We start from the raw sequence: 11,551 nt of genomic DNA, 5'->3' as shown, positions 1-11,551 counted from the left end.
AGGTTGGTCTTGAACTCCTGAGCTCAAGTGATCTGCTAGCCTCGGTCTCCCAAAGTGCTGGGACTATAGTCATGAGCCACCATGCACAGCCATAATGCAGAATTTCATACTGTTAGATATATTTTCAAACATAGCAACTCTGAATGCAAGACTTTTTGTCCTTCTCTCCATGCCCAAATACCCTTATAGGTAGTTTCCACAAAAATCAGAACCGTATTTATATCTTATATTAGCTTCAATACTACTAACTTAAAGTGCCTGAAAGAGTGCTTTTTTATATCTGTTGTTGAGATGGCAACAACATGTTGAGATGGCATTTATATCTGTTGTTATTATACCTTCGTTCTTAAAAAAGGATCAAAAATATTTTCTATAGCTGTTTGGGATAACAATCAAGCATCATTGCTCATACTGTATGAATAGAGGCTCCGTGAACACAGGTACAGGTGTAAAGGGTAGGAGATTAATACAGTCACAGATATTTTATGAGAATAAGGTAATTATGATGTGTCAGAAATGAGTAGGTCAGAAACTCTAATGTAATGAATAAAAGCAAATACTATCTGTAATTAAGAAACTTTAAGATCAAGGGACTTAAACAAAGTCTTCAAAGCTTTCAAGATGTGATAAACTCCTTAGGTGGGACTACATGATACATACTTTGTTCTCAGTTATTCTGTATTTAATACCATGTATTGAATACAAGTACTGAATATTTACTGGCGATACCTCTCTAGAGGTAGGTAGACTATCAGTGCAGGTCATAAGCCAAATTTCTCAAGTTATCTTTCGTGGCTTTGAAAAATTTCTGTTTCCTATTTCTCTTTCTCCAAGTTATATTTCACATTGCTATGACTTTGTCATTTTATGACTTCGTTTTATTGCTAGTCAATAACCGTGAGTGATTAAAACTATCTTTTCTTTTCTTTTCTTTCTTTTTTTTTTTTTTTGAGATGGAGTCTCACTCTGTAGCCCAGGCTGGAATGCAGTGGTGCAATCTCAGCTCACTGCAACCTCTGCCTCCTAGGTTCAAGCGATTCTGCTGCCTCAGCCTCCTGAGTAGCTGGGACTACAAGCGCCCAACACCACACTTGGTTAATTTTTGTATTTTTAGTAGAGACAGGGTTTCACCCTGTTGGCCAGGCTGGTCTCTAACTCCTGACCTCAAGTGATCCTCCTGCCTCGGCCTCCCAAAGTGCTGCAATTACAGGCGTGAGCCAGTGCTCAACCTAAAACTATCTTTTCAATTGATCTGTTCTGAATAATGCCTCATCAATGACTACTCACGGTTGAGTTAGATCACAAATCATTTGAGGTTGTGACCAGCTGCCAGTAACATTGTTAGAGCTGACTTGTTTGGTTAACTTTGCTGAACAACTCAATCTGTGCTCACACATATGGAAGTATAGGCTGTTGTAACTGCTCTTGCAGTAACATACTGTTGGGTGTATTTTAGAATTTAGCATTTATTGTCTTTACTTATTCTAAATAAATTGCTTGCTATGTCATTAGCTAGGATATGGCACATGAGGTGTTTTAGCAATTCTTAGCTATGTTTTACCCAACTATTAGAGATAAAATTAACTATTTCATTGTTCACTAGGTCTGAGTTTGATTTTCTAAGAATATTAGATTTTAGCAGTACTCATAAAAAATGGGCAACTTTTAAAAAGAAATGTGGACATTTTATTTACATGTTTTTACCATACATGTATTACTTTTGTGATTAAAGATTTACATTTGTTTTTATGTTGGAGCAATTGTGTAGATAATGCTGCAAATAATCACATAGTATGTACTTCCCCTAAAGGGGTAACTATCTCTTGGTCCAAATAATTTTTATCACTTACCTTAGATTAGACTCAGAACTAGGGCAAAATATAGGGTGTCCAGTTAAGCCTGAACTTTGGCTAAATAACAAATAATTTTTTAGTATGTCTTAAATATTAAATGGGACTTATCCTAAAAAATTCATTTTTTCTCTGAAATTCAATTTTAACTAGGTATCTTATATTTTTATTTACTAAATCTGGCAACCCTACACTGAACACATTAGATTCTGACACATAAAGTAACTACTTGCAATGTATAATAAAACATTTTTAAAGTGGGAAAAATAAGTAAGAAATGAGGACTTCTATTCTGACAGCATGGTTGATTAGATAGCCCGAACAACACTCATATGAGAACAACCACAAATGCTGGATAAAATATGAAACATTTTTCAATGCATTGCTGAGCTGGCAATACTGTAAGAAATTTCTGAAGCCGAAAACGAAGGGAAAGTGAGAATCAGAGAGGCAAGTAGAGCAGTTTTCATCTCAAGGACAACTGCTGAATCCTGGTGACGATAAGCTTCAGATTTGACAACCACACAGGCATGAGACAGGAGATGAAACCCAGGGCCCAATAAAAGTAGGGAGTCTAATGGGAGCTGCTTGCAAAAATGTTGGGCAAAAAAAACCCCATATATTTTTAGGTTAAGGGCGGACTAGACATACCTGCCTCACAAAAGGGGACAATAAAAAAACTTGTCTGTCTCCAGTATGAAAGGAGAATCTATCTTGGGGCCCCCAAATCGCTAAGCTAAAGGGAAAAGTCAAGCTGGGAACTGCTTAGGGCCAACCTGCTTCCCATTCTATTGAAAGTCACCCCTGTGCTCACTGAGACAAATGCATATTTGATTGCCTCCTTTGGAGAGGCGAATCAGAAACTCAGAAGAATGCAACTATTTGTCCCTTATTTACCTATGACCTGGAAGCCCCCTCCCAGCTTTGAGTCTTCCCACCTTTGCTTCGAGTTGTCCCGCCTTTCTAGACCAACCGGATGTTCATCTTGCGTATGTTGATTGATGTCTCATGTCTCCCTGAAATGCATAAAACCAAACTGTGCTCTGACCTCCTTGGGCACATGTCTGAGACTATGTCATGGGCATGTGTCCTCAACCTTGGCAAAATAAACTTTCTAAATTAACTGGGACCTGTCTCAGATTTTTGGGGTTCACACCAGCTTGATGCTAGATGGAAGGGGAAAAAATTTCTCCCTGAGAATTCACATTCACAAGCCAATCTTCATGTGATTTTTCAGGCTAAATTATTTTTATTTTTATTTTGAGATGGAGTCTCGCTCTGTCACTCAGGCTGGAGTGCAGTGGCATGATCTTGGCTCACTGCAACCTCTGCCTCCCAGGTTCAAGCCAGTTTCCTGCCTCAGCCTCCCAAGTAGCTGGGATTACAGGCACGCGCCAACACACCTGGCTAATTTTTTATGTTTTTGGTAAAGATGGGGTTTCACCATGTTGGCCAGGCTGGTCTCGAACTCCTGACCTCAAGTGATCTGCCCAACTCGGCGTCCGAAAGTGCTGGGATTACAGGCATGAGCCACTGCGCCTGGCCTTGTCAGCCTAAATTAATACCACCTACATGTCCTGAAAACCTCAAGTCAGTTTTTTAAAGTGATCCTGGGTACTAAGTGAATGAAGTACCTGGAAGAAACAAATATAAATATTCTTTCAAGAAACCTACTTTTAACCCAAATCTGAAAGAATTTCCACTGAAGAGATTCCAAGTAATATAAATGTATTGTAAAACAAACAAAATTACAACAAAACAAAACACAGGAAGCAAAGCACCATGATCAAGAGCCAGCAGAAACAACAGACTATAGCACTAAACCTGTAAATATTTCACATATTGGTATTATCAGATATGGATCTTATTCTATCCTGCTCTATTCTATTATATCCTTACTTAAAACATTTAAAGAAATTAAAACTTCTAGAAATAAAAAAATGAAATTAAAAATTCAACTTCATAGTGCAGAAGAGAAACTGGAAGCTGGAGCTGAAAAAATTAAGCAGGGGCAGCAATTAAAGACAGGAATATGGAAAATATGAAAGAGATGGTAAGAAATGTAAAGTGAAAAGATCTAACATATGCGTAATGGGAGTTCCAAAAGGAAAGAAGAGAGGAAATAAGGCTGAGCCAATATTTGAAAAGTTAATGGCTGAGAATTTTCCAGAAGTGATGAAAAACACCGATCCTCGAATTCAGGTTGTCTGATATATCCCAAGTAGCATCAATAAAAAGAAATCCACATCGTAGGGTGTGACTTTCAACCAGTGAAATTGTGGAGCAACAATAACAGAGAGGAGATATGAAAAGCACCCAGAACGAAGGACAGATTACTTACAAGGGATGATTGATGGCTAAATTCTAAGCAGAAAAAATAACTGTCGATCTAAAATTGTATATCTTGTGAAATGATTTTTCAAGAATGAAGGAAAAAAAATACATTTTCATATAAACAAAAACTATATGAGCTTACTACCAAGAGTCCTGTACCAAAGGGGAATTCTAAAGGATATCATTGGAACAAATGAAATATAGCTCCAGATCAGAGGTCTGAGACTTAAGAAGAAATCATAAGCAAAGAAATAGAAATATATGTGGGTCAATTTGAATAATATTAACTGGTATGTTATTTGTGGAGCTAAAAAAGAACTAATTTATAAGCTATCTAAGGTATTTGTATTGTTTTGATGGGTTTCTATTTAAAACAGATATATCTATATCTATATATCTATATATCTGTTCCTTATTCCTTTGGAGTAAGGAAATGGAGGCAGAAACAGAGGGAACTCAGCCAGTTCAAAAAAAGGCAAGAAAGGAGAAAACAGAAAAAGTGTGACAGATAAGAAGTGACAGTGGTGGGAAATGGATGGTATCCAGGCTGGAAGGTGCTGAGATTTGGCTGCCTAGGGCCAGCGGGGAGGGGAAGCTGAGCTTCAGCATGGTCCTGGAAACTAGGAGCAGTTCCCTACTGGGACACCACTCCTGCCTCAGGGGCTGGCTTGGCAAGAGTATAGTGATCCAGGGTGCAATGCCCGAACAGCCAGCACGCTCAAGCATGTTTGGGTATCATTAGTCCCAGAAAACCCAGTGCAGAGTGGCATCTGCTTCAGGAGAGCTGTCGCTGTTAGGCAGGCCTGCGCTGGGGGTGGGAGTGGGGGATGCAGAGAGCTTAAGGAGGGAAGCTAGCTGCAGTTGTTTCAGGGTTCAGAGAGGGCTATTGCGCTTCAGGGAGACAGCAGTGTGACAGGGCAGGGTACCTGGGCAGGAGCCAAGGGGAGAATCCAGTCTGGTTGATGGTGCAGAATGTTTGAGGAGCCCTGCAAGACCCAGTCTGGGGTTTGGTCCCTGGTTTCCAGGTACTGAGGAAGATGGAGACAGAGGAGGAAGGCTGAAAGAATGTCATCTTTCTATTGTCATCTCTCCTTTCCGATTACTCTCCTTCTAGGTCAGAAGCATTTCTATTTGCTTTCTCTACTGGTTAATCTACATTAACAGACCTTCAGTTTTCAGAAATTGCCCCTGCCTTTTCATTACAGCTCTAGGTATGAATTTATACCTCAGTAAGGTTGTGGGTAGGCAACAAAACCATATCAGCCGTAAAGCTTTTTTTTTTTTTTTTTTGAAGACAGAGTCTCGCTCTGTCACCCAGGCTGGGGTGCAGTGGTACAATTTTGGCTCACTGCAACCTCCACCTCCCAGATTCAAATGATTCTCCTGCCTCAGCCTCCTGAGTAGCTGGGATTACAGGCGCATGCCGCTCGGCTAATCTTTTTGTATTTTAGTAGAGACAGGATTTCACTGTGTTGCCCAGGCTGGTCTCGAACTGCTGAGCTCAGGCAATCTGCCTGCCTCGGCTTCCCAAAGTGCTGGGATTACAGGTGTGAGCCACCGCGCTGGGCCTTTTTGTTTGTTTTTAAGTATATCTTTTCTGTAGGCAACAACCGAGTGACAAAGTAAGTACTTTTAACACTATTTACTAATAGGCTTGCAGAAATCATTATCAGCCTAAAGAAATAAAACTACTGTAAGAAAGCTTTGCTGGTAAAAGGGAAACAAAAATAGTGTCGCTAGAAGTTGCATTTTTCTGTGGAAATGTGATACCATCTATAAGAAAGTATTAAATCCTTAAAAAAAACCCCAAAACTAGCAGTTCAGCCCAGGCACGGTGGCTCACGCCTGTTCTCCCAGCACTTGGGGAGAACCCTGTCTCTACTAAAAAGACAAAAATTAGCTGGGTGTGGTGGTGCATGCCTGTAATCTCAGCTACTCAGGAGGCTGAGGCAGGAGAATAGCTTGAGCCCAGGAGGCAGAGGTTGCAGTGAGCCGAGATCACACCACTGCACTCCAGCCCGGGCAACAGAGTGAGACTCCATCTCAAAAATAAATAAATAAATAAATAGATAAATAACAATAAACTAGCAGTTCTGAGAGCCCCAAGAACCATTCATTTATTCACTCAACATTTACTATGTGCCTTTTCTATGCCAGAGACTGTGCTGTTGATAAAGCGAATTAAACATGACCTCTAGCAGTTGAGGAAAAGTCCGTGAGAACATGACTCTCAAAAAACAATTAGTGCTTGAGTCCAGGAGTTGGAGACCAGTCTGGGCAACATAGGAGACGCTGTCTCTACAAATAATTTTAAAAATTGGCCAGGTGTCATGGCCCACACTTGTGGTCCCAGCTACTTAGGAGACTGAGGTGGGAGGATCACCTGAGTCTGGGAGGTCGAGGCTGCAATGAGCTGTTATTGTGCCATTGCACTCCAGCCTGGGCAACAGAGTAAGACCCTACCCTGTAAATTAGGTATTTCCTGGTATGAAGGCTAGAGGAGACGAGTGAGGGTAGGGCAGTCCTGGAAAGAGAGAAGATGGAGCAAGCGTTTGGGAGACAGGACCCCTGGGGCCTGTTAGGGATGCAGGGAGCAATTAGTGGAACACTGGGTGACGGGTGGGGTGGAGAGGGGAGAGAAGGCTGGGGAAGCAGCAGGGCGCAGAGCACAGGCCCCATGTGTCCTATTGAGGAATGGCAGCTTTGCTTCATGAAAGGCACTTAAGCAGGAGAGTGACAGGATCAGATGGGCATTTCAGAAAAATTGTTCTGGCAGCAGTGCGGATTAGAGAAAAGGAGGCAGGAAACTATTTGTCTCTGTCTCGGGAGACCAGGAAAGTAATCCTGTTCCTGAGAATTTAGCCTGGAGAAACTCTCAAACATCTGTTCAAAAACAGCAATGCTCCACTGTTTGTATTAGCAAAAAACCCTAAATGTTCTTCCACAGAGAATAAATAAATAAATTGTAGTATAGAGCCATAATAGAATACCATATGGTAGTTAACATGAATGAATTAGGGCAACATGTGGCAAAAAGAAGAAAAAACAAAATTGAGTGAAGGAAGCAGGCTGCAGACAATATATACAGTATGATGTTATTTTAGTAAAGTTTAAAAACCTACAAAGCAGTACTTTGAATTGTTTATGAACACATAAATATCTAGAGAAAATATTAACATATGTGAGATTGATAATAGCAAATTCATGAGAGTGCCTTGGGAAAGGGGGACTCAGGGACTAGGAGACGAGCTAGTCAAGGTGGGTTTCAATACCTATATTTTTATGTAATATGTATTAATACATACGTAGCAAGTAAGTAGTGGAGCTAGATTCAAACCAGTGACCTCTGGCAGTTGAAATATACATTAAATACATTTATATACATTTCTTTAAATAAATTGGCAAACATGATAATGTTGAGATGTTGATAAAACTAGTAGAAGAGAATTGTTTATTATTCTCTATACTCAATTGTATATTTGAAACAGATTATGTCATTTTTAAAAAGTGAAGCTTGGACCCAAAAGCGAAAGAACAAAGAGAAAGAAAGAAAAGAAAGCAAGCACTCTGGAAGCAGTGTGGCCCAAGACAGGGAGCTGGGAGATAGACCCCGCGATGTCCTCCAAGAAGTGGCGTGAACTGGTGCAGTGGCAGCAGGAAGGGGAGGCCGTGGGAAGCAGGTGGACTGTTGGGTCACGGGAAGTGGGGGAGGCAGTGGAATCCAAATGACTCCCAGCATTTTGGCTGGTGTGGCTGAGTGGGTGGCCAAGCCAATCACCAAGAAAGGGAATGTAGGAGAAGTAACAGGTTTGGCTGGGATGTGATGCACAAAGATCAGTTTCAGACTTGTTCAGTTTGACATTCTTCCAGGAAGAAACATCCAATATGCAATATGATTTTTAGGCTGGGGGTTGAAGATCTGGGACAGAAATAGAAATTTGGTCATCACCAGCATTTGGGGGAAATCATGATCATTATGAGACTATAAGTCTTAATTTAACAAAAATGCACTATGCATAACAATTAAAATGTTTTGTTTTGCTTGTTTTTATTTTTTAAAGAGACAGGGTCTCGCTCTGTTGTCCAGGCTGGAGTGCAGTGGTGCTGTCATAGCTTGCTGCAGCTTTGGACTCCTGGGCTCAAGTGATCCTCTCACCTCAGCCTCCTGAGTGGCTGGGACTACAGGCATGAACTACCATGCCTGGCTAATTTTTAAATTTTTTGTAGAGATGGAGTCTTGCTATGTTGTCCAGGCTGGTCTTGAACTTCTGGCCTCAAGTGACTTTCCTGCCTTGGCCTCCCAAAGTGCTGGAATTATGGGGGTGAGCCACAGCACCTGCCTAAATATGTTTTAATGGGAGATCAGCTCAGGTACGAGAAGTATCATATGTAAGTAAAATACTAATCCTGACTTTTACTCATTGTATTGGAAATTTTAAAAGTAGTAACCTGCCCCATTGCCTATGATGTGGAGTATTGTGTGGTCTGAAGGAACTTAATAATGATCCACCAGCAAAAAGACATTGCCAAATCACCAATGGGAAACCAAGCTGATGTTGGCAACCCAGCTAATGCTCAGAATCACCTGGGGAATCTACAAAAGCGATGCAGAATTCAGACTGACTGAACCAGGATCCTGGGAGCGGGGCCTAGGAATCAGAATTTTGAAAAGCTCCATGATCAGGCTGGTCATTGGTTGGGTGTAGGAGATGCAGTAACAGTTCGTGGACAGCAGTCGCCATCTGCCTTGATGGGGCCTGTCTGCCTCTGTGTGATGCTCCACTGGGACCTTGGAAAAATCATTTCAACTCTTTGTTTCTTGGTTTCTTCACCCATAAATGGGGATAAAAATAGTACCTACTCTTTGGTTAGTTATAAGGATTAAATGAGTTAATTTATGTCAACTACTTAAATAGGGTCTGGCACAATAGTATAAACATGCCATAAAAGATAATTACTAGTTTTTATTAACATGTATGCCACAAGTGTACTGGCACACCATTTCTGCTACTATTTTTGTTAATAAAAATATCCTAATAATATTTTTAAAAGAATAATATTCTATACTTGAGTCCTTTGTGCTAAGATTGTCACTTCTCCTATCTTCCAAGCCTCCTGAGGTTTTTGCTTTACTTGTTCTATTTCTTTGGCACAGGACATTTATCCTGGAGCTATTGGAAACATGGAGGCATATTTTATGCACCAACTAGCCTGAGAGAGTTTTGGTATTCAGTAGTAGGTGGATTCTGATTCAAATGGTTTATTACTCTCCAGGTGCCTCAGCAGACCTGATGATATTCAGAGTTTCTGGCAGCTTCAGAGGCAGTATTTCATTGGTTAAGAAAATTGCTTCTAAGCAAATCTGGTTTGTTGGACTTCAGGCCCATGCATGCCCTAAAGACCTAATCATACGGACTTAAACTGAGTTAGAAATATTGTATTCCACCCAGATTTTTGAAGGGAAGATTCTCAAATTATTTTGGTACACATAGAGTATTAATCCAAAAAGGTGCATAAAGATGAAAAAGAACACATGTACATTATAGACATACTCTTAACCAATCTTACTAATCATCTCATGCTAACCATGCACCTTGGGTATATTTTGTGAATACCATGATGACTCATCTTGACAGAATTCCTTCCTTTGAGCTGGAGATGCAAGGTTAAAAAAAAAAAAGAATTTTCCTTTACGTTGAAAGTTACTCAGTAGTTTTAACTTCACGAGAAGCTAATAATTATAAGATTTTTACCTATTAAGTGGTTAATTAATTCTAAACAATTACTAAAGCACATTTGGAGAGCTAAGACAAAATACAGCCAAGTGAGAGAGGGAATGAAATGATGCAACATTAAAATTTCAACACAGAATAAAAATGCTCAACCTTACTAGTCATTAGGGAAATGCAAATTAAAACCACAGGGAAATACCACTACATACTTACCAGAATGGCTACAATCAGAAAAACTGACAATCAACTGTTGACAAGGATGTGGAGGAACTGGACCTCTCAAATACTGCTGGTGAAATTGCAAAATGGTACAACCACTTTGGAATCAGTTTGACAGTTTCTCATAAAGTTGAACTATGCTACTATTTGTGCCAGCAGTCTCACTCTCAGGTATTTACCCAAGAGAGATGAAAACTTAATACAAACACCTATGTAAATACTTATAGCAGCTTTATTCATAATTATCCCAACCTGGAAACAACCCAAATGTCCTTCAATGGGTGAATGAATAAACAATCTCTGGTATATCCACGTGGAAGGCTGAATAATGACCCTTCAGATAATATCATGTCCTGATACCTGGAACCTGTGAATGTTACCTTACATGGCAAAGAAAAAGAAAAAAAAGGACTACAAATGTGATTAAGTTAAGGATCCTGGCATGGGGAGATTTCATGTATCCTTATAAATGAAAGTTAAGGCGAGATTTGACTCTAGACAGACAGAAGAGGAGGCACTATGGCCAGAGAGGCAAAGATTGGAGTGATGTGGCCATAAGCCAAGGAATGCTGGCAGCCACCAGTAGGTGGCAAGTAACACATTAGCCCCTAAAATTTCTAGAGGCCCTGGCAACACCTTGATTTTAGTCCAGTAATACTGATTTTGGACTTCTGGCCTCCAGAACTGTGAGAGAATAAATTTCTGTTGCTTTAAGCTATCAATGTGGTAATTTCTTATAGCAGCCATAAGAAACTAATGCCTCACACAATAGAATACTATTCAGTGATAAAAAAGGAACCAACTATTGATATATACAACAACATGAATGAATCCCTGGTGCATTATGCTTAGTGAAAGAAACAGACTCAAAAGGTTGTAAATTTCATATATCACTGTATGATTTCATTTCTATAACATCCTTGGAAAGGCAAAACTACAGGAATCAAGAACAGATCCGTGGTTGCTGGAGTTAAGGTCGATTATGAAGGAGCAGCCTAAAGAAGATTTTTGGAATGACAGAACTGTTTTTGTTTTGTTTTGTTTTTTTAAGACAGAGTCTCGCTCTGTCACCTAGGCTGGAGTGCAGTTGCACAATCTCGGCTCATTGTAACCTCTACCTCCTGGATTCAAGTGATTCTCCTGCCTCAGCCTCCCAAGTAGCTGGGTTTACAGGTACCTGCCACCATGCCTGGATATTTTTTGTATTTTTAGTAGAGACAGGGTTTCTCCATGTTAGCCAGGCTGGTCTCAAACTTCTGACCTCAGGTGATCCGCCTGCCTCGGCCTCCCAAGGTGCTGGGATTACAGGCGCGAGCCACCACGCTTGGCCAACAGAACTGTTTTGAATGTTGATTGTGATGGTGGTTTATACACTCTATTTACTTGTCAAAACTCAAAAAACTGTACAGCAAAGAG

At 40.3% G+C, this 11,551-nt stretch overlaps 1 pseudogene; it reads left to right on the top strand.

Moving 5' to 3' along the window:
- Nucleotides 1-7,909: 7,909 nt before the first annotated feature.
- Nucleotides 7,910-11,551, top strand: part of LOC116484677 (large ribosomal subunit protein eL8-like) — a 14,258-nt pseudogene continuing 10,616 nt past the window's right edge.

The sequence above is a fragment of the Hylobates moloch genome, unplaced genomic scaffold (genome assembly GCF_009828535.3).
Source record: "Hylobates moloch isolate HMO894 unplaced genomic scaffold, HMol_V3 SCAFFOLD_16, whole genome shotgun sequence".
Classification (NCBI taxonomy): domain Eukaryota; kingdom Metazoa; phylum Chordata; class Mammalia; order Primates; family Hylobatidae; genus Hylobates; species Hylobates moloch.
Note: the sequence above shows the minus strand (reverse complement) of the source record. Positions and strands in the feature narration are given on the sequence as shown.